At 37.4% G+C, this 24,085-nt stretch overlaps 1 long non-coding RNA gene across 1 annotated transcript in view; it reads left to right on the forward strand.

The window, feature by feature from the left end:
* LOC120412023 overlaps positions 1-4,766 on the forward strand; it is a 127,569-nt gene extending 122,803 nt beyond the window's left edge. The window contains exons 2-3 of the long non-coding RNA XR_005604679.1: positions 3,965-4,049; positions 4,427-4,766. This is a non-coding gene — a long non-coding RNA (uncharacterized LOC120412023). The remainder of the gene's footprint in view (positions 1-3,964; positions 4,050-4,426) is intronic.
* The last annotated feature ends 19,319 nt before the right edge of the window (positions 4,767-24,085 follow it).

Below are 24,085 nucleotides of genomic sequence, written 5' to 3' on the forward strand. Positions count from 1 at the left end.
CTGAAAAGTCAAACAGTATGCCACAGGTTACAGCACATATTCTGCATTGGCAGAATGAAATATGCCTGCTGCTGCATGTGGTTATACAGTGAGAATTTCAAATTTAAACTCACATCAGGATGAAAAGGAAATTATGCTTAATATAAAGGTAAGACTTCAGAAGGAAAATAATTCTGAGTGAATTCTATATTTGACATATGTATGCCATATAACTGGTGGTGTATATGGCAGACACTTTTCCATCAAAATATTTTTGCTTAAAACATAAAAATATTTCTGTTGATACTGTGTCATGAAGGTCATTTTGGTCTTCTACACCCAGGGAGCACACAATGCAGTTTTAAGCAAAATGGGTTATAATACATGCAAAACACCCACGTAGGAATGCATTTTCCTTTGCAAACCAAATTACATTGTGGGGATACTAAGCTGATAATTTTTGAAAGCACTCTCACAGGAGTGAAAATTATATTCTCCAATGCTCTTCACTCGTGTTTATACTGCCTTGAAATTCTACCCAGAGGCTGTCAGAAGAAGCATAACTAACCATGGAGGCAGTGATCACCTTGAACTGGAAATGGACTTTGCCTCCCTAGCAAAAAAAAAAGTGCCTGAGTGATGGGTAACATAAATCTGAACAGATTTTTCTTCTTGGGAAGAACTTGCAGTTGCAATACCTGCTGTTACCATTAAGTCAGAAAAATGTAAGGATTATGGAAATGCAGTGGGTTACTAAAAAGAAAACATTCAGTACTTTTTTCAGGATTAATTCTAGCTTTGTTTTTAAAGTGAAGTAGAAGGACCATTTGCAGAAGGGAGCTGGACTTCTCAAAAACAAGATGGGAGTAGGCTCCTGGTCAGACAAATCATTATATTGATAAGTAGTATTTAAAATAAAGAGTCTGAAAGTGTTAGGAGTTTTCAGGTCGGATAACGCCACGTTGGAGATGTCAGTAACAGAAAGTTGGAGCTGTTCCTCAAAACTGGACTTAGATCTCATTGGAAGAGCCAGGAGGGTTTTCAGTGTCCCCTGTAAGTCTCTCCCGTTCTCCTCTTGCCCTCAGAGCTGGCAGCTCACAGGACCCTGGCTGCTGCCCAGTGGTGCTGCTCCTCTGAAGCTGCAGAAATGTTTGACACTGAGCAGCCCTCAGGCCAAACCCGAGGGTTTTCCTTGGCTGCAGTCCTGTGCTGTGGCCCACCTGCACCCCGTGGTGTGGCCTGGAGGCAGGAGAGCAGGGAGGGGTGTCTGTGCTAACCCCTCTCCCTTTTTCTCCCAACACTGGGGCTGTGCCTGCTGGAAGTAAGCCAAAGAGCAGATGGAGTTTAGAAGCAGTCTCTGGGAAGGATGCTGTTGCAAATAGCTCTTAGTCTACTAACAGGACTTAAAACTGCAAGTTTTTGTGCAAAAAGCTTTGCTTGGCAAAGCCAAAGAAAACACAAAAAGTGATTTTCCACTTGGAAGTTGTTTGGTTTGAGGTCTGTTAATAACTGCTGTAAAATCTTTATGTTTCTAGTCTGGAGAAGATCCTTTATGCACAGGCTTCTAAAACATCCTTTACTCCCTGGTCACTTGGGGATCTCCTGCCTGTAACCTGTGTTAGTCACAGTCTGGAATGGTCCACTGGGAGAAATGGCCCAGAGCTGTGAGATCTGGTTCAGCTTTCTCATATGTCACCAAATGAATAGCTGTGCCTGCATTTTGGCTAATGAGCAACACAAGGCAAAAAATGCCTTGCCTTTCCTTAGAGATACTGTGGGGTTTTCCAAAGAGAGCACAGAGCATTTTTTCCCAAGTGGTGAATTACCTAATTTCAGTAAATTGCCTTCTTTCCAGGTTATACAAGCAACTTTCTTTTATAGCTCTACAAGGATGTACTGCCAGGTGCTACACATAGTGCAGAAAATACATTATGATGCCAGTTGCTAACAGACTAAAAAAACCTTCAATGTTTTTCTCTTTTAAAAAGAAGTAATTTCATTAATATTTTTCCAAGCCAATGAGCAAGTAAGGAATATCTCCCTGTATGCCAGTTTCAGGCACAGCTCATCCTTGGTAGTAATTTCACATTGAGACATTAACAGCAGCTTTTATTATTCATGGTTTTGATCTATTTTGTGGAGACAGAACACCACTAATCAGCTGATTTGACTTCTTCTGAAGTAGCTATTGTAAAGCTTATTTGGGAAGGAGATAAGAAACACAAGATGTCTTTACTCTGGAATGGGAAACAAAAGAAAGGGTTGTATTGCTATAAAACACTAAACTTTTCTGTAATCTCTTTTCTTCGGATGAGCTTTTCTTGTTTGCTTGCTTGGTTATTTTTTGGGGGGTGGTAGTATAATTTAATAACAAGACAGAGGTGTACAGTAAATTTCATTCATGTGCAGTAAACAGAGGATAATTGATATGCTAAGTATGTGCTCAACCCTAATGGTCTCATTGCTGTCAAATATAGGTGGTTGTTACAAGTGTTGTATATACAGAAAATGCTTTCAGCTAGAAGACAGTCTCAGGAAAAAATAGGATTGCTTAATTTGGAGGGTAAGGCTCTGTAAGACAGCACTTGCTGGTCTAAGCCTTCTAAATACAATCTGTATAATTCCATCTCATCTTCCAAATCTGTCAAGTGCACAGTTATAAAGGTGAGGGTTTTAATGTGAAATGATCATGGACTTGTGTAGGAATCTGATCTGCACTCAAAGATGTCTTAGCTTCATAAGACATTAATCACATAGCCTGTATTCAAATAATTGCATATTTTTTTACATTCATATGATATTCCTCTTTTACTGCACTTCTGTAATTTTCCACATTTGTTTGATGGGACAATTAAATGCTATTGCTTGTGAGATAAATAATTCATGGTTTCTGAAGCATAACTATGTCTGTAGTCATACTATGAGAAGGCAATGTTTTATGTAGATTTGTTTTAATTCATGCTTTATTACCTTTATTATCACTAACTGCTGTTTTATAACAAAGCTATAGTTTGGAATCAGAATAGATATGCTTTAATTTAAACTGAACTAGAGCCTGATACTAGCAGTGTGTTTGTCCTTTCCAGAAGTGCAGCCCCGAAAAATGCTACTGTACTATTTATCCATTGATCTGTTTGAGTGGGATATATGTCATGTATTGTCTTGAGAGTATTAAGAAAAATTGGTACCTGGAAGAACTGAATAACTATTAATATGTACAGAAACTTTCCCTATGAGTAAATAATATCTGCAGATCTCTGGAGATGATGTATTTTGATGCAGTTTGAATGTAATATTTCCATTTGTAAACAAATTTGATCAAATACAATAAACAGTGCTGGAGTCTTAATGTAATTCTATTACCTATAAGTCATACAGGAAACAGCAATGCAGATGCCTAACAAGAGGCAGAGTGGCTTCTTCAGCTTTGCTGATAAATATCAGTGTAAGTCATGTAAGCCTAATAATCAGGCAGAAAGGTAGGAGAAAGTAATAACCTTAGTCTTGTCAAAGCATAAATGGAATATAGATGAAAGTTGATGCTTTGAGTAAAAATGCCTGCCAGATTTAATGTAAGGAATAATGACGTAAGGCTGGAATTCAAAAACTAATAGAAATATCCTTTGATATCCTGAAATACAGGGAAATACACACAGCTCTGAAATTAAGACCAGACAGGATAGACCTGCCATTTTGGGGGGGTCTTTGGCTGTCCATACATTCAAGCAAGCTAGGGGATGGAGGGTACCTGGGGCCTTTAAGTACAAGCAGATAATATCTGACAACTTTTGTAACACTGAATCTCACAGGCTGAGGAGAATTTTGATTTTCTTTTTCCTACTGATCTTTCACCTTGGGTTTAATCACGGCACTGCAAACCTTTAATCTCTAAAATGGCAATACTATTAGACAGCTTGTAAAAGTGTTGGGAGAGAGAAGAATTTTATCACAGCTCTAAAGTTACCAAATGCTTTTATTTCTGCAGGGTGCAGTTGCTGGCAGAGCCTGTTAGCCAGGGCAGAGCAGGTCACACGTGCTGATGATTCTGAAGAGAAGCCACGACAGCAAAGGTAAGACTGTGGTACCAGTCCTAGGCTGTGTCTATCTCTGAGGGAGGCCCAAAGAAGGGTGTAGGAATGCAATGAAAGAGTATTGTTATAAATAAATAAATGAGTGTGTGTGTGTGTGTGTGTAACATGGAGGTAAAAACCCCCACCCAATCTGTAAAAAGACATTGAGTCTGTTGTGTATGCTGTTTCAATGATGAGATTAGAATACGTCTAGGTTTTGTTTTGAAGAAAGTTAAATCCTCTTCCAGTCTGTCAACTACATGCTATTTTTGCAAGCGTGTCAATACTTAGCAGTTGGAATCAAAGAGACTGAAGCCATGTTTTGGGAACATTTACTGAAAAAACCAACAAAATGCACTATTAATTTTTTTTAACAGAAAATGAGACACCTCCCAGAGTAAAAGAATCGATCTCAAATGCACAGGATGACAGCCATTACTATCACAGTGGAAATTCCTGTTCTCTTTACTGACAGGAGGATCCCACCCATTGTGAAATCAAAGGAGTAATCAAATCAAGAGTTTATGTTTCCACCAGATCATGTTGACAGAAGAGCTCCATTCTGCTTGAAGGAAATATAAACGAATTGAACCTTTTTCTCTTCTCCACCCCTCTTATCATGCGCAGCTGCTGAGCTTGGACAGCTCTTGCTGGCTGTCTCTGGTCAGGAAGCAACAGTGCAAAGTAATTTCATGACTGTATTCTTTCTGAAGGGAGTTTTAGTAATACACTGGAATAAAAGGAAGCAGAATGAGTCTGACAAGGCAGCTGCTTGAACTTACTGCACCTTGATGGCTATTCCTCACTATTATCTGTCTGCTTTCAAACCTAGTCCAGCCATAGGTGTAACCTGGCAGCATAATGTGCCTCAGCATGGTAATTTTCTTCTCGGAATGTGTGTAAATAAATGTTTGTATTTTTTTGGGGTTGTACAAGACTAGGAAAGGGATCATCAGCTGCAGAAGTCCTATGTATGAAAATATTAGTTATTTTTGGAGAAATTTTTCTTTCTGTGTGTCTTTGTTGTTTTCTTTGAAAATTTTAGTTGTTTTGGCTCAAAAAATACCTTTGTGTTATTGGTGATTAGACAACATCCTGCCTCTAACTATGCAGAAGCTGCACAATATTAGCAAGTAATCTGGTACTATATCTCTCAAATGTTTTCACTCCAGTGTGCATGGTAAAGTGTACTTGTTGCTTTTCAACTGAGATCTTGAGGAACAACCTCCTTTATGAAACACATTTTCTTCCCTTGTTATTTCCAGAAGTAAAATATAACTTTACATAGCGGCTTGAGAAAATGGGGGAGCACAAAGTCCACATTTCAGAGAAGCATATGATTATGGAATTTAATCTGAGAAGGTCAAACCTCTCAGGAAAATTGCATCTGACTTTGTAAGACTTGGCAAACCTCCAAGTCAGAAAAATGTTTCTGCTTTTTCTGTGAAAAGTAGAAATAGTCTTCTACTTTTCCTGTTGGCTGAGAAAATTCATCTAATTTCCAGGCAGAGAAAAATGAAAGAATAGCCTGGCCTAAAATAATTGAGTTAGTGTGTTATATTTTATATCAGTGTTATATTTTATATAAAAAAAGAAGGACCTGAGAAGGTTTGTCCATAACTCACCTTTTCCATTTTAGCCTTCACACTGACAAGTTTACTTGAAAATCAATATTTTACATTGAAAAAAACCCTGTTCTGTGTCAGTAATACTCTCAAGCAATATAGATCTTAAAGAAACATGCCAAGACTTGCCAGGTAAATATTTGTAATGAATAATCTGTCTGAACCCCGGAGAAACTGCAGATTTGGAAAGAGATGGCCAGTTTCCACAGTGGTGCTCTGGGTCAGCTATTCTTCCCCTTCTCCTTGGGTACTTTTGCCCACTGCTTTTACCACAGGGCTGCCTCATTACTCTTCCTTTGGCAGCTGTGCCTCTTCTTATTGCAAATGTCAGCCCTCAGCAAAAAAGCATCTCTTAAGCAGCAGTTGCACAGGCTGCCCTGCAGGAAGAAGGCACCTAGTGCAGTGAAAATCATGTCAGCTACTCTGGGTGCTTTGTTTCTGTCCCAGTTTTTCTCGTGTGAAGAGAAGGAGGTGATAGGGTTTTGGTTCAGCAGGGTGGGCATCCACAGAGCCGTGGGTGAGAAAAACAATTGTATCTGGTCTCTGCTCTTTCTGATGGGGTGTCACCTCAACTTTCTGTGTTCCAACCCTTTCTGTCCCAGGAAGGCGTTCATACTTGCCTGTGTCTTGCAAAAGAATTCTGGATTTATAAGGTGCAAAGTGTTCTTAATCCTATATCCTGAGGAAGGCAGTGAGCCGATGGTCGGATTCTTTGCACTCTTGAATAGGTAGTCTGAAGGATTTAATCTGAACAAATAATAGTCAATTCTTTTCACTATGAACCTGGATTATCTCTTCCAGGGAACTTGTACTGGAAGCAAATCCATAATTATTGTATTCTGTATCCTTACTCATAGTCTAGGTCTGAAAATATCCTGTAACAGAAGCAATCTCTCCAGTTAGACTGCTCAGCAGTTCCCAAAATTTCTGTCCTGTATAAACCCTGGACTGAGGTAAAAGTCACTAAAGTTATCATGAAGACAAAGTGGAATGATTCTCTTCTGTCAAAGAGGCAAACTGCAAAGTGGAAAATGTTTTTATTTTTTAAATTTCCACATTCCCACTCTGTACTTAGAAACAGGTGCATTTTACTCTGTGTGTGAAGTAACACAGAGGGTTTAATCTTCTGGAAAAGCCAGGACAGCTGTCCTTGGAGAGCATAAGTCAGAATCTGTGTTAGTAGGGAGCTTTGCTGCAGATACTTGGAGGTTACAGGCAGATTTTATAAAGAGAAATTATGTCTCATTCTGAAGAAAATGAAGAAAAAACAGAACTCCAGCCTGTCTCATCAGAGCATGGAAAAGAATTCAGGTTACATATTGAATGTAAATGAAGTATTTTGATTATTCTGGCAATTTTATGGAGATTAGAGCTTTTCTGTGAAGTGTACAGCTTGAGACTGATTTTTTGCATCACAGTCTGAAAGCAAATGTTCAAACAGTAGGAACTTCAAAACATATCCCCCCTGCTTCATTTATATATATGTGCAGACATGCACATATATTTTAAGGGAATCTGTTTTTATTTAAAAGGAGTACTCTTCCCCCAGCCTAGTTGAATTGCCATTTCATTCCTTAAATATTTTTGGGATATCGATCAACTTTTGTAGTGTAAATACACAGTTCCTATGCAATACACCCTTTATTATGACAGGTGACCATAGGGCTACTCAGCTTAGAGAATTATAATCAGGGCTCTTATGGAATATTTAAATAGCAGAAAGATTGGGGTTTTTTTCTTTTTAATCCAGTTTTTTCAGTGTTTTACACAATACTGAAATGATGACAAGAGTCAATATGTTAAATTCCCTACAACTCCTACAAATCCAGCTAAAGCAAGGGAGGAGTTGTGCTGTTTTGTTTTAAAGGGGCTTGTGTCATGAGTGACCTCCCCTTTATTACAAAGAGAAAAGAAAGACAAAAATAAAGAAGAGGATAGCATTGATGCACAGAGAACATAACAAGAGTGTTACCTGAGAAAACCCCCTGAAATTCAGCAGTCTGTGTGTCAGAAGGACTTTCAAAGTGATCCACAGCTCTATGGTTGAAATCTTCTCTCATGTCTCCAGCAGAGAAGGAAAAACAGAGAATTCATCCTTCATATTTTAGAGTTCTGCACTTCAAGAGGAAAGCTGTGAAATGCCTGATTCCAGTTTTCATAGCGGTCCAACAGGGCAATTCGGCATTCCTCAGCACCATGGCAGCAATAAAAAGAGCACGAGTAGAAAAGAACTAGATACTTAACAGCTTGAAAAAACGTATTGACATTGGCACATGCTTATTTGCTACAGCATTTTCTGGGATTTGTGCTGAAATGGAAGCCTTTTGATAAAAACAGTTGATATCCTGCCATAAAAAAGGTATAAAGAAAAGCCATGTCAAACTGTATTCTGCACACTATATACGTGAATGAAGGGAAGAGTAATGAACAAGCTTGCCAAATCAAACTAGATAAAAGCAAAATAAAAAATGGAAACACAAAGCACTGTCAATAAGTAGCACAACATGACCTTTCTTTAGCTGTGTTATTCTTTTTTTGGCGTAGATTTAAAAATATTTGTTTCAGCAGGAGTAAGAGGCCCCTGTGCTTTCTGTAGAAGCCTCACACAGGTAGTTTCCAATTACTGAAGCCATATGCTTGGCACTCTTCAAGAAAGGGATTGGGCACTTATAGGAAGGGAAAAGTAGAATTAGGCAGCCATAAAAATTGGATATTTTAATAAGAGAATATGTATCTCAATGCTTAAAAGCCCTATAGCAAGTCAGCTGTTAACTAATTTGTGTGAGAGAACAGATTACCTGCAGACATACCATTCTATTGTATCAGTTTTATCCTGATTTTCTAAGTTTTATTATTGACTTCTGTGACTGATGCTCAGTAAAATTATGCTCAGTAAAATTGGCCTAATCCAGCATATCATAACCTATAGTTCTGTACTCCTAATTTTCCCTGTATAACAAGCTTTTAATTAGGTCAGCTGGGGTTCACACAAAAGAACCCTTATGGGTTGGATTGAAGGTGTTTTGTTTAGCTTTGATGGATGAATGGCTGTCTCTATCATCAGGCACACGTAATGGAATATTTTATCATCTTCCTAGTTAGGTTGTCAACATGTGGTTCACAGCAGCTGCTGTGAATTCATTTTCCAATAGGAAATATGGTAAATGCATAAACCAAAATAAAATTGCAGAGAAAATAACTTTCTGATCTATTTCGGTGAGCAAGGGGTGTTGGGTGGTGTCTTGATTGTGGTGGGGGTTTTTTTGGTTGTTTTCCTTTTGTTTGTTTTGTTGGTTGTTTCGGTTTGTTGCTGTTGTGGTTTTTGTTTTTATTTTGTAACTATGTATGAGTTTAGCTGCAATAGAGAAAATAAAGATTTCCTTTCTGGTCCAGAGCTGAAGACCAGACATTCTGCTCAAATTAAAAAAATGTCATTATTTTTAATATATTTTTATCTTCCTCTGGCAAAGGAGGATAGTAGAGAAATCCTTCTCAGTATGCAGTCTCCAAATGGACTCCTTCCAAAATCTCCTGAAGTCAATAGAGAAATGTTTATGCTCTTCATTTGATATTGGATCAAGTCTTATTTTCAGCTCTGACCAAGATTGGTTTCACAATTCTGGCCTGTTCCTGGGTAATATAGATTTGTATGTAAATCTGTACTTTCTAAAATATTTTAAATCTGTTAATAAGTGGTAATGAGGTGAAGTTTTACTCAAATGAAGTACAATTCCTGCTGATTTTCAGAAGGTAAATATTTCATTCTTGGTTAGTTCAGTTGTGGGCATGGTGGGATGGAGTGTCATTTTATTTTTTTATGTTTGTCCTTTTTCTCCTCATGAACTGACAAAATGAGGTATGGTTTTATTACCATGTATAGGGAATTAAGGAACAGAGTTTCCATTAAAAACGATCTGTTAACACCAAAAAAAAGTTAATGTTCCTATTTTTGCTTTATTATTCTTCATTACATATTTTCTAGAAATGGAGGTACATGCCTAACTGCACCCTAATGGAAATTTGTCCTTTTATCTATGGTTAGGAACAGACCCGTGGACAAGGTGTTAGGAAGGAAAGAACTTCCAAATGAATGGTGGGATCTCCTTGAGAGAGCTCTAAGGAGAGAAAACCAGAAAGCTGAGTTGTTTATCACAGCTTTTCTTTACTATCCTTTTCTCTAGTGACTTACAGATTGAAGTTAAGTTTCACAGCTTGCATTTAATGACCTAATTTGGATTGTGGCTTGTATCAAAATGCTGAACAGAACATTTTCCATTTTCTATTTTTATTTTAGTCTTTCTCTATTGAAAATATCCAGTAAACTTTAGATTGCTTTAATTGCATGCTGATTCCCAGCTCTGTATGCAGAACAGGACTATATGTTCTTCAGCCATACTCACAGGACTGTCTATCTTCTACTCCAATGTAATAACAAAAGAGCTGAGAGAGCTGTCATTTCTTTTACAGCAACTTCAGATAATGGTTTCTCATGTTAATAAAGTATTGCAGGATGGAGAGATGAAAGTTACATTTTTAAGAGGAAAGATGAGTACTTGCTATTAAGGGGTGCAAGGACCAGGAAACTGAGGCTACAGTTACTCTTCAAAATAAAAGATCCAGAGATTAGTTGTGGTCTAAGTGAAGCTGGAGAATCACTGAGAGGTTGGGACCTTGTGCTGTGTCACATGAAGGATGCACCTCACTAAAGGTGTTCATTTTGTATTTGTGAGGTTTCCTCTGTGTCATTCTATGACTTCCTGTGGACTTTTAAACAGTAATTCTGTTATGTACATTCAGGCAGGTTCTAAGTATTCTTCCATACAAGTAGCTATAGAAAAATTCTGCATTTCAGTAGGTCCGGAAAATGCTGTCCACAGTGACTGCTTCTCTGCCCCTGAAAATTGATTATTGCACTCTGTATATTTTCCTAAGCCATTTAAGTGGATCAGATAGTTATAGATATTTGACATGCTAAGTGATGGTCTGGCTAGAGTAGCACTTGTGTGAGGTAAGTGAATTGTTTCCAGTAAACTTAGCCTATCTGTATTGCTACTATGCCACCGCTTGTCTTAAAAATGGTCAGTCAATTTGTTGCATGACATTTTTGGATTAAGTGGGCTGTATGGATTAATTAATTCTAAAGATGCCATTGATTTTTTTCTATGTGACCTGCTCCACTATTTTTTGTTTCTTCATAATTGATTTTCAGTGTATAAAGCACTTACTATTGAATGCTTATTGCAAAATAAAATGATAAAAAGCAATAGATAGTGATGATTTTTTGCAGTCTGTCCTTTCTCATTATAGTTCTTGCAAACAGTTGTGCCTTGTCTGAAATAATGATTATTGCCAAACTATGTAGGAAGCCAGAAATAAGGACAAGTTTTATTCCCATGGTAAATGAATTAATTAGCATTTTCAAAGTTTTAGTGGTACATCAGTAAATCAGCTAGGGAAGTCAGATGAACCTCCTGATGACTAAGGATTTCCTTCTCAAATTTGTAGCAAGCACAGGGAAATAAATAAGAGGAGGAGTAGGTTTGACAGGAAATTTTGTTTAAGCTGTTGATTATATGGCTCCATTGCTCTTGTTCTCATTATAGTTCTCATTGCAAAATATGCTGGAGACATGTTATCATTGCAACAGATAGTGGTGAGAAAAGGGTGGCTTAAGAATCTTGAAATACTTCAGCCTATCCGCCAGTGGCCAAAGATAGCTCGACGGAATTGCGTTTCTCCTTGGTCTGAGGGATAAGTTGCAATTTCAAAATATCTCAGGAGCAGCCAGGACAAAGTACCAGGGTTTGATTTTCCTGGTATCAGCCTACAGCTTCTCAAGTCAGATGGATGTGTCTGGTCCTTTGTTTAACAGCTAAGTGACAGGAGATGTGGGATATCTTTTCAAATGCTGAGAGAATATCTGAAAGCTACAACTGTGTGTTCAGTCTGATAGTTTAAAAAAATGTGTTCTGTTTGAATTGTCCTGGTATATTTGTTTTTCAGTTTTATACTAGTTTCTTAGCTTTTGTCTTGTCTGGTTTTCTCCTATATTTAGTCAGATTTGGGGTCACAAGTATAAAAGAGTGATTAAGCTCTTGATGAATTCCATGTAGGTTTTGCTGTTGGAAAGACACTTGGGTTTGTGGGAGAACAGCTCCATGTTGCAGGGCTGAAATCATTAGTGCTGAAGTCTATTGATCTGGCAACATGAGTTGCTAATGCAATATAGAAATAGGCAAAATATTTATGACCTGAGCTTTGGCATGTCCATCTGACTCATCCTGCTTTGCAGTGATATTTGAGAACAGAAAACTCCAATTTCTCAAGCATGTAACATTTTGTTCTGCAGCTCTAACCCTTTATAAAAGGACTGAAGAGATTTTTTTAATTTATTCTGATAACGGGAAGTTGCCATATCTTATGACATCTTTAAAAAGACCAATCATACTTTTAATTGCTTAATTAATCACAGCATGAAAGGGGAACAGTCTTCAAGGACATTTACTTTTTTTTTCTTGCCTACAAAGTTTAGTTGGCTGCTTTCTTTATCAAAGCTACTTGTTTGATAGTAGAGAATGTAGCTAAAATGGTTGATCAAACAAACACAAGATCATCCTTGACACTCTTTAGTGTAAGATGACTGACCTATAAAGCCTAGTTAGATATTTCTATCCCACTGGTGTGGATGAAAGCCTATGATTTCTTCCCCAAGAATATGCCTTTCTGTTTCAGCCAAACATAGATTAAAAATTTCCCACAAACCTAAAATATAACAGAAAGCCTAAAAGCAGAGGTGGGCATCTTGCCAGGTGGGGGAGAAGAGCTGAGATTCAGGTTCTCTGTACTGGTCAATGAACTCATTACTTCTCACCACTGAGAAACATGCTGCTTTCTTTGTCACACAACCTGTCTCATCTCATTAGCACAATGACTTGAACATGTTGACAGCACGTAATGGTTTTCACTGCATATGCTAAGAAGTGGTTTTAAACCAATTTGCTGTTTTCTTTGTAGGCAGAGTGTGACTGCTGATTGCTGCTAGGGTCCCTGAAAAGTTACTCGTTTGCCACTATTCCTATAAGTAAAATATGAAGCTGTGAAACAGATGATCCAATGCAGCAGAGTGCTTGTTCCTTTCCCTGGATGTTAATGAACTCCCACTCATTCCCAACGGGTTGCTGGGTGGAGGGAATGCATTCAGGCTGAATCAACGTGCAGTGACTCAACAGAGAGCGTCTGCATTGGCTCTTTGTTTTCCCGAAAGCTATTAAAGCATAGCTAATTCTCAGAGCTGAAAGTTTAACATTTCCTGAGTGCATTGTCTGCATTTCATAAACATATTTAAATGTTAGACTTCATTCTTACCATTAAGTGCCACCTACCTTATTTGATCATGTTTAAATTTTTTTCCCAAGGCATTAATGGACTGAGCAAAGCTTTCAGTGAAAGTCCTACCTGTGCATTCTATTTATTACTTATTATTAAAAATAAGCTCGCCATATAGCAGCCTTAAATAATGAGCCCTGTATTTAGTGGTGGCATAACATTTGAATGTTAACCTACATTCAGGGAAAAAATATTAAAAAGGAAATGGAAAAACATCTTTTGAATTGTCTCATCTCTGATAGTGAACTGCCTGTAAAAAGCTGCTTTAAACAGGGATTTTCTTCACATTATTGCTGCTAGATTTAACCTTCTGTCCCCTTTCTAGACTCTGTATCTAATGTGAGACTGGCACGTACTGGAAAGCTGTTAAAATTCTCCAGTTCTGTGGTAATACCTTGGCTCATTGGTGCTGGATGATGTTCTTTGCACCGTTGCTGTAAGAAGAAATCACATGACCAAAGTTAAGCAGAGTCCTGCATTGTTTTCAGGCAGGCCTGTGAATACTTCAGTTCTACTTGACTTAGCATAATTGATAGGAGAACAGCTTGTATTTTACTTTTTCGCCACATAATCTTAAAAAAAGTTCCTGTATCAGTGTCCTGATAACAGTGAACACTTTGACTGTTGATGACTACCACAAAAAATTAAATCTTTATGTGTTCTCATGAAAATTGTTGTGAAGTCAGAGGAATTTTTCAGGGGAAGGAAGAGACCAGTTGTAACTTTCTTGTATTCACTTCTGCAGAGAAAGGATTTTTTTTACAGTTCATAGCATCTCATTTAGGCCAATGAATTCCACCTCAGTCACATGGATACAAGATACCTCAGGTTATTGCTGAGGACTTATTTTTGACAAAAGGATTGAAGTGTTCTCCCAAATTCTGTATTTGAAATGTTTTCATTATTACTCTGAAGTATCCAGAGACAGTCTGAATTTTACTTTTGTTATGATATAAATATATTTTTTGATAAATAAACATAAGTGATCAATAAACTTAAGTGATAAGCAGATAACAGGCAAGTAGTACTTGAAAGATTAAATGTCCATTCTGAAAAGTTATACAGCACTTTTTATCTCTATATAATTTGTGTATAAAAATAGATATTTTATGTATTTGATTTATTTTCTCTTGAGTTAATTTTTGGAATTATGTTCTGATTGGAGGCTGGCAAAACTTTCAAGTTTGGAAAAGGAATGTTTGTTCACTTCCTTGGAAGACTGTCAAGTTCTAAGGATAGAAAACAAATATCCCATTTGGATAGACACACAGCTCTCTCCTGTTCACTGAACCTGCTGGAATCACAAGCACCTGCTCAGCACCCGGGTAGGTGAGTGGAGCCTCCCTGTAGCTGATGCCTTTGGATTGATTGATGTGCAGCCTTCAAACCTGCATTTCAGTCTCGTGCCTAGTGCTGCTTTGAAAGCTTTCAATCTTGGGTCACAAACAAAGGGTTTGTCATGTGCAGGGACCCTGACCTAGAGTGCCACTGGCTGCATTTTATTCTGCTGCTTCAATGTTTTTGTTTCAGCTTCCTCCTGTTATATGTAGCTCAGCTGGTAGCCTGTGGCTCCAAGCTGCTGTCATTTGATTTAACCACTCACAAATCAGCTAAGTCAAAATTAATTAATGAATTCCTGTTTTCTTCCTCCTGAGCTCTCCTAAATAATTCGTCTTTAATTTACTCAAAGTACTGGAAACATTTGGCTTGACATTATTTGTCCAAGGTGACTATGAAAATGGAGCTGCTCAAAAAACCATTTGCACAATGCTACTTTTGAAATGCTTGCATAGTTGTTTTTAAATGCTTGACTTCATTGTAGACAAGAGGGGAAATATAAGTCTTACTTTCAGCTGACAAAGATATAAATATGGCATAATATCTCTTTCTCTACGTGGTGAAATGGCTCTTGAAAAAAAAAAGTCAATATTAAAAGTTGGACCTTATTGAATCTCCCAGAATTAAAACCACACTTGGACAGCAGAAACTCATCAGAGCTGAAGCCTCCCACTATCCTTTTTCTGTGACATACCACAAGTAGAGAATGTACACACTACATCATCAAATGAAGCTAGTAATTGTGGAGTCATTATAAATTTTATTTTGCTTTTATAGAATCGTATTTCTTTAAAGGAGAACAGAAGAGAGTCATGCACAGCAGCAGGGGAGCCTGTAGCTGCTTGCATCTCGGTTTTGTAAAATGAACTTGACCTTTCAGCAATGCCAGGATGATTTCTGTGGCATACAAGCCGCAGAAGAAAGAGCAACTCAGGAAATATTAAAGGAACTTTCAACAATGAGGGAATATGATCCCAGAATTGCACTTGGCCCCGGCTGATTTATTTTTTATTTATGTAGCAGCTTAATCACAGTTGGTAACTGCAATTTTTCAAAGGCAATTAATAGCTGAAGTTACTGAAAGATGACTCAGGTTTCCAAAGCAATTTGACACCTGCAGATTTTTTAAGGCAAAGGTTCCTAATCCAAGTCAGGTCAGTGCAGCCAAAGGCTGCTGGACTCTGTGTGGGTTGTGTTCTGCTTGGATTCTTGTCTCACACTTCGCTTTTTGAGCTAGCTGGAGATATTGCTCTAACTTTTTAGTCCTCACCATGGGCAGAAGGAAATGAGTGAAAACATACTGAAATATGAACGTTATTTTGTAATGTTAAACCATACTTTCTTTACCTATTCACCAGTGCTTTAAACAGCTCTGCATGAAGTTTCAGCCATGCAGATATTTGCAGTGGAGGTGTAAATGTTTAATCTGGGTTTGTCTAAAGCACCATTTCTGTAGCATAACAGAGGAGATCTGTCTTCTGCAGTGGCCATCTGATGGTGCTTTAAAGAATGTCCTGAGTAGTGAGGCTGTGTGTAAATAGAGCACAACATCTGCAGAGAAGCACTCACATCTGTTTAATTTAATTTTATTTGTTTTACATGTACAAAAGCTAAAGATATCCAGATAGATGTTCAGAACAGTTTCCATGGCTTCACAGATACTCTATGTCTCCTTCCCATTAAAAAGATGATTCTGTGTTTTTTTCCAGATTTGAGCTCAGCCACTGTTGACGTCATTTTTGGTAAAGCAAAAGGGAGAAAGTTAAGCTGTTCCTACTACAGAGTCCTACTGTGTGGTATTTACCATGAATAAAGAGAGGCATGTCTGATGTCTTTGCTTTCTCACACACTACTGCCCAGCCTTTGAAGGAGCAGATTGGCACAGGGAAAATGAAGAGAAGGCAGGCCTATGTAGATATAGTTCATCCCTCTGTAGCTACTCTAATATCTGTATGATTCCCGCTGGAAAACAGAACGTCTGCTCATTTGAAAGGCTGTAACTCTACAAATTGCCCAAAGATGTTATAAATAGCAGTTGTTTTGTAGGAAATTTCAAAAGATTTATATAATTTAGTGTGCTGGAGGAAGAAAAATATGACAAAGCAAAGGATTTTTACCTTTTTTTGCTCATTATGGACATAAAAATATTGTGTTCCTTGGGCATTTTGCAAATAATTTTGAAAAAAATAAAATTATTCTTTTTCTCTGTAGCTTTTGTTATCCTGAAACCTTTAAAAAATCCTATTTCTTTCTAACTAGAGATTTAGTAAGAAGGAAAATGACATCAATATTTTTCCTTCAAAAGCCTAAAAAATTATAAAGAACTTCTCATCAGTTATCTGCAACTATTTTCCTTCAAATTAAGCCAATCCTCTCCTCATACCACAGAGACACAGCGCTCCTTACTCCTGGCTCTCCAAGGAGAGTGAGGTTCTCTTTTACATCCTTGATTCTTGCTTTCATCCCTAAAGGAGGCCTGGAATCACCCACTGGCTTTGCTACCTGAAAAATAAGCTGTTTGGTTTTATTCAAGTGATACTATTTTACTGTACACTGCCGTTTTTAGAGTGGTTGCATATATAATATTTTAAAAACACAATGGCAATTAATTCCTTGTGTTACTTACATTTTTTGGAGTAAAAATAATTATAAGTTTTACTAGGAGTAGTCCTTAAATAAATTTTGTGTTAATAATGAATTACTCAAAGGGAACTAATTGCCTGTCACAGGCATGTGCAGCATGAGACACTGCTTTGAGTAATAAATAGCAGGCTGTTCCCATAAACATATGCTGAAATCAGTTAGTAATGAAAATCGTGCATCATAAAGAGAACAGTATGGTAGAAGTTCTGCAAAACCGCCTTAGTGTAGTACAGAACCTAACTTGACAATTACAAAACACAAATCTGCAGTGAGGCAGATTCCCAACTGGCATAACTTGCTGCAGTCACTAAACTGATAGCCACTGGGTTAGAATTTGGGTGAGGATTATGAAGTTCTTGTCGCATATGTCAGAGTGCTTTGAGGTGCACTCTGCAGGGATTTCCAGATTTGGATGCTCAGCTCTTTAGAGTCCTGTTGCTTTCAGTGCTCACCTTTGGACTTTGCACTGAATTGCAGCGGTTTGAATTCTGTTCGGTCTCAGCTAGGGCACAGTTTGGGGTTTCCTTATCAGCCCCTTTCTGTCAAGAGAAATACCCCTTTGCCCAGCACACGTGTCAAGATACCAGTATGAATCTACCTGAAGTCCCACAATGCGTTAGTTCAGGATCTGTTTTCGTTTCATAGTAGCTTCATTATGGGCTTTGTCTGCTTCAGAACAGACGTCTCATTCCTTGGCAGCAGACATTCCTTCTGCTCTACACGGGACTAAAAAGTCCTGATCCCAAAAGTATTGTCCTTCATGGCTGCTTGTCTCAACAGATCCTTCTTTCAATGAAAGTCTGCAGAGTAAGCCTAGAAATTAGACAGAACACTGCCAAATGCAAAGAGGTGGAGGATGCAAAGAGAGGAAGGTGACACTGAAAGACTGTGAGAAGCCACTGATGTAACTTGTGAATCTTCATAATCCCTCTCTCTTTTTAATCACAGGTTGCTGAGGGGTAACGTGTATTCAGAACTGTTATGCTTAAAGTGATAAACCAGTGCCAGCTTAAATACTGGCTGCTTGCACTGCACAAGTGACTGGAAGTGCAACACTGCTGGATCTAATCATTTAGAATCGAAAGCACACACAGACGTGCAGAACCAGCATTCCAGTAAGTGTCTCTGAGCCTTTCCATGAATGACCAGACAACTGATGATTGATTATTTTCCAGTCTCATGGAGTATTTACCAATTTGGCTTTGACCATCAGGCAAAGATAAACCTGTATCACAGCTCCGGTTTAGAAATGTGCTCCCACCTGTGAAAGAGATGGGGCAAAGGAGAAATGAATGCACACTTAAGGATTTTATGTGTGAAGGGAGATAAAGTTGGACATGAACATAGACTTATGAGTTGAGACAGCAATGCAAGTCTGTGTTAAATCACCAAGATTAAGATAATTGCTCAGTTACACCTTGGGGGATGCAGGCTCCCTGACCAGGGCAGGACTGAGAACTCTCCCCCACTGCAATAGCAGTCCCAGCCAATGCTTATCTGCATTTCAAGCCTTCCTTATCACTCTGTCCCTTATTGCTTAGGCAAATGACAAATTGAGGCTTTTATTTTTCTGCCAAACCCAATTTGTTTTGTTGTCTCTCACTTCTCTGACCCTGTCTGTCTTGACTAGCTCTTGCTTTTAGTTTGCAGTTTAGACCCATAGCATTCTGGGCGAAGGCTGTCATTTCAAAGGGAGTCTGGGGATGTTATTCCCCAGTATGGCCATTATAAAAGCCAAAAAAATTATTTTACTTGATTTTCATTGAGGTTAAAAGTTGATAGTCTCTTTATTAAAATGAGAAAAGATTTGGATAAGGGAAAAAACCCAAACCAAACAAGCCCAAACCTTCTATATGTAAGGCTGTGACTAAAAGAAGAAAAAAATTTCATTCATTTTGGAAGAGAAATTTCATACTGCATTTGCATCTTATGTGGTGACAGTTTTCTCTCATGTAAATGTTGCAGCACACATTAGTTTAGAGATGTTCTTGTATTACACTGAGAAGGATTTTATCTCCCTCACACCACAGAAGTTAATAAGGAGTAAGTAGTGGATATGTGGCTATGTTATAGACTGGTCTGCATTCTGCAGGATTTTAAAATATTCCACTTTTTCCTCCTTATTGACTGAAGGAGGGAACCACTGATATGGGTCATCTTTAAAAAAATAACTGGGGGTTTTATTATTTAAAGGATTCCAAGCACTAGTGTTAAGGTTTTCCCCTAATAATGGACTACTGGTTATTAGTGAGAAAAAACAAAATGACAAAACTTTGTATTAGCAACTCTTATTTAAACCAGAGCTCCAAAAGAATAAAACTATCATTTGTCAGAACTCTGTCAAATTTCAAAATGACAAGTGTTATCAATCCTAATGCTTCAGAAGCATTAGAGGCATTATGCAATTTAACTTAGTGAAAATAGCTGGATAAACTTCCTTTCCCTGATCATTTGAAATTGTAAGTGCAGGCCATCACCAGAGGTAGGCTGCTACATCTGATTCTTCTTTTCCAGCAAGGTAGGTACTTTATTCTCTCAACACTAAATTTTTTACCAGATTATTAGAAACCATGTGTCAAGTTTGTACATCTTGGCATCTCTGACCCCCAGCAGTAGATAAAGCAGCATTCTCTGCAGGACTCCTCTTACCTCTGTAGTGCATTTAAACAACTTCTACAACTCTTTTCCTGTCCTGTTGGGAAAGAATTCCCCCCTTTCTTTTCGCAGCCATGAAAACAAAGTAGTTAGAAATGCAGAGTGAATATGCTCAGTATTAAGAACTGTTGCCAGTCTGTGACTTTGGTGTGTAAGCAATAATCCAAGAAAATTAGTACTCTAGAAAAAATTAGATAAAACAGTGTACCATTAGCCATGTGTCCCTCAATTTTGCATGTGACTTAGGGTTTCTTTCTGAATGAGAAGTGCTCAGTGTTAGCTTCAAGTTTCAAGTTTATTAACGTCCTCTGTTTAAGTTCTTTTTTGAAGAGCTGATGATAGGAAAATTAGCTACTACAGCAGAATTTTTCTTTTAATTGTTACTTTATACAACAGTATGGGGTCATAAATGGGATTATGAAACAACAGAAGACCTGTCAGTTTGACAGTTAATCACTGGTTAATCTCATGTGCTTCCATTAAGCTCATTGGAAACAGTTGCTTGTTCCTCAGTGAAGAAAAAGACCCTTACTCCGAGTTTATTCTAATATTTTACATATGTTAGCAAAAATGTAACTTTTAATTAAATTCAGTTTTGTCGCTGAAGATTTTAGATTCTTATTTCCACAGCAGATACCCTTGAAAAACTTTTTTCCATTGCAGCTGTGTGTAAAACCTAATCCATTTAGATTGAATTTCAGCAGGGACAGAAGGGAGTGGTTAAACCTTTTTAGTTCTCATTCTGTATGGTTGATTGGAATTCACTTTTCTTTGCAGGTATATTTTGTTGCAGTAATTCACTTTTTGAAGTAAATCAAAAATTTAAAGGGGATTATTTTTATCTTATTTTAAGGCAATGTGGTTGCATGTCCCTTACAGTTTCACTATGTTAAAGAAGACTTTTGAAATATATAGACTTAAATCGTATGAATGAGCATGTTATGGACCCTTCCTATTGCCCTTGTCAATGTGAAGCATGTTCCAAATTTTGAAAAGTTTTTTGGGAAGGAGTCTCACTGTTTTCAGAAACTGAGAATGTTCTTGTGTTGTTGGGGTTTTCCAGCATGATCTTCTGCTCCAGTATTTTGTTCTAAGTATTCACATCATATTCACAGAACTGGAATGTCCTAAGTTCAAATTGCTTACAAGATGCCTCATGACTTCATTATCAGTATGTCAAGAGGCTAAAATCACAAATCCCAAATGAAAATCCTGTTCAGGCTCAACACTTGGAGCAAACCTTGAGTTATGTTCCTAAATATCTCCTCTACAGAAAAATGGTAAGGACTTTAAAAGGAAAGCAAAACCAAATCCCACAAAACCCAGTAGAAAGATTTTAAAAATGCCCTTTATTTTTTTTGTTGATCTCCAGAGTTCATCTGTGCATAGTGATCCCCCAGCAGAATGTCTTAGTGGGAACATTTAAGTTCCCTGCTCTTGCAGTATTGTTAACTTTGTTTACTCTTGTTTAACCTTTTGTGTAAAAAATACATTTTAAGGTCAACATTCAGCTAATAAGGGTATGACTAGAAACTTGTAATGATTAATAAGAATAAACTCTAATAGAGATATGCATCTAGTCTTTAAAGAAAAAAAAATGCCTGATGGGTGATATAGGATGACCTATTTAACTGTTCTGTCAGATAATAGATTCTGAATCAAAGAGAAATCACCCTCTAGGACAATTTTCTAAACTTTTTATGGATGAAATACTCTGCAAAATTGAGACTTTCCAGGACTATGGCCTTAATGTTTCCACAGTTCCCTATTTTCTGACTAATATCTGAAAGATATTTAGTTCACCTCCTGAAAAAAATGGCATTTTTACATCAATATATATTTCCCTTGGGCTTTTTCTTTTTTTAGCAGGGAAGCCTAAATAACAATGTTACCCTACCTTACTTTAAAAAACCCTGTATGTCTTCTGTGACAGCCAATGAGATTATAGATTTACAGAGCAGTAGATGTTGAGAATAATTGAAAGCCTGGTTAGGTTGATTTGTATTATGTTACAAGATTGCAGAAGATTAAAGGTATCTCCCATTCCCAGTGATATACCTGAGTTAAGATTTAAAGGGATAGCCAAAGAAATCACATTTTTTCCCCAGACAGGATGCTTGATCCAAATAACAAAAGCATCACCACCCTTTTTCTCCACATTTTCAGCACTATGTCATTCACAGGAGTGAAATGCACTGATTGTAAAATAAGACATTATTGTATTGTGATTGTCCTGTAATCTGTTCTAGCATGGCCTTGATAATGTCACCCTATTAAAATCCTTTCTCTTGTTCCTAATGGTACTGTATGTATAAAATTCAATTTCCTTTACATTCAAACCCCTAACTCTATATATTTGACCTTGCATCAGATCCTCCACTGGTGAAAGTTTCTACGTCTCCACTGAAATGAAAATAAAAAGAATAAATAGGTATAAGTATACATGGAAAAAAATTCTGGCATCCCATTAGACAAACAACACTAAATTTTATTTCTCAGTTACATGCAGCAAGTAAATTTCACAGTAATGATAAGAGTAGTCTTCCTCGTTCTGCTCTTTGATGTGCACAGAACTTTTCATGAGGATTCTCTCCATACTAAATGATGTTGTATTTTAACCACTGTTTTTTTGTTTGTTTTTTTTTTATTTTACTTTTTTTTCAGTGTACTTTTTATCACAATTATTGACTGAATCTATGGAATGCTCTTTCTGAAGGCACATGAAGTTGTAAGTAACACGAGCACTGATGGCAGTCTGTTAGTGGTGTTCAGAACTCAGCCAGTGGAGCTGTGTCTGAGACAGAGTCAAGGCAGCGTTTGATGGTACATAATAACAGATGTGTAAACCATAAATGAAATACTGAGAGCTGTGTGAATAACCATATAATGAGAAAGAGAGGGGTTCTCTGTCATTATCTCCACATTTGGTTATATAAATACTACACAAATGCAGAAATATGATTAAGCTCACTGGGCTTCCTGCCAGTCTGTTTGCTATTTCGCTTTATGGGGTCTTGTACACCTTACTGCTCTGCCAGAACTCCCACTGCCATGTGTGTCACTGATACATGCTCCTGAAGGCAAGGAATGTACTATCAGGTAGGATAATTATGGTGATTACTCCATGGGTTTTTAGTAAGACTTCTTTAGTGCTCTTTTTTATAAGGTAGAACACAGTCTTATAAAATTTTTTTCCCCTTCATCACCTGAGCTTAGAAGCTGCTTAGGAAAGCTGTGTGGATTTGAACCATGGAACATAAAAATGGAGGTGAATCTCTGTATTTTGTACTGTTCTCTATAATTTACCATTTTTTGATCAATTTGTACAAGTCACAAGGTGTAAGTGAATAGAATGATAAAAATTTTAAACATACCTGATGCACCACAAATGATGTAATATTGAAAGGACAGAAATATGTAGTTTTTCTCTATTCTTCTTCACTCCTGCTGGAGGAAAGTATTAGGAACTCCCAGAAACAGAGTATTTGCAAAGATACAGCTTTGACACATTCATATAAATAACATAGGCAGTAATTTCCTTTCTTCCAAAATCTGCAGACCATGACAAAGCCAGAAGGTTGCTGAGAAATACCTTGGGAATGCAGAAGACAAGCTGTAGGAAGCTGTCACTACTATATTCCAGACTGAAATAAAAAAGTATTCAGGTCCTTTAAAGGATGTCAGACATAGTTTATTAGGCAAATCTTCAGTAATTTGAATTTTCTTGGAAGCACATTTGAAATAATAAAACACATACAATATACCATCTAATTGCATGAGGAATTGACTTAGCTTCTAAAAAATTGTTTTGACTGATTTACAAGGATTTAGATTTTCATTTAGACCTGTGCTTGGTGTGTTGCAAGATTACTACTGATTTCTTCAGGGTTTGTAGCTGTAAGGAGTAACTATGTACAGACAAACAGAACTGACTGTGCTTTAGTCACCAATTACCAGTTTATACAGGTGCCAGTATAAAGTCACTGTCCTTTGTACCAGGAGAGGGCTGAAGGGAATCTCTAGAGAGCTGTTGATGGTCTTCAGTGTGAAATCATTCTTCTATCAGCCTGGAGGACATTGGCCAACAAAAGTTCCAAGATGTCCCTTTTCAGGTCTCAAAGAAACCTCATACAATTATGTTGTATTGTTCTTGACAATTCAATTCATTTTACAGCTTAATTGTGCAGGATTAAATATCATCTCTGATAAACAATTTAACTGGCCACATTCTGCCAGAGCTCAGATATAATGGCAGCTTCTGAGCCTACATGGCCAGAATTCACACCAAATAAATAAATAAATAAATAAATAAAATACTGCAAGTGTTCTTTATAGTAGTACATAGAAAGACTAACTTTTCATTACTTGCATGTATTTCACACCCTCTTC

This window comes from Corvus cornix, chromosome 4A (genome assembly GCF_000738735.6).
Source record: "Corvus cornix cornix isolate S_Up_H32 chromosome 4A, ASM73873v5, whole genome shotgun sequence".
In the NCBI taxonomy this organism is placed as follows: Eukaryota; Metazoa; Chordata; class Aves; order Passeriformes; family Corvidae; genus Corvus; species Corvus cornix.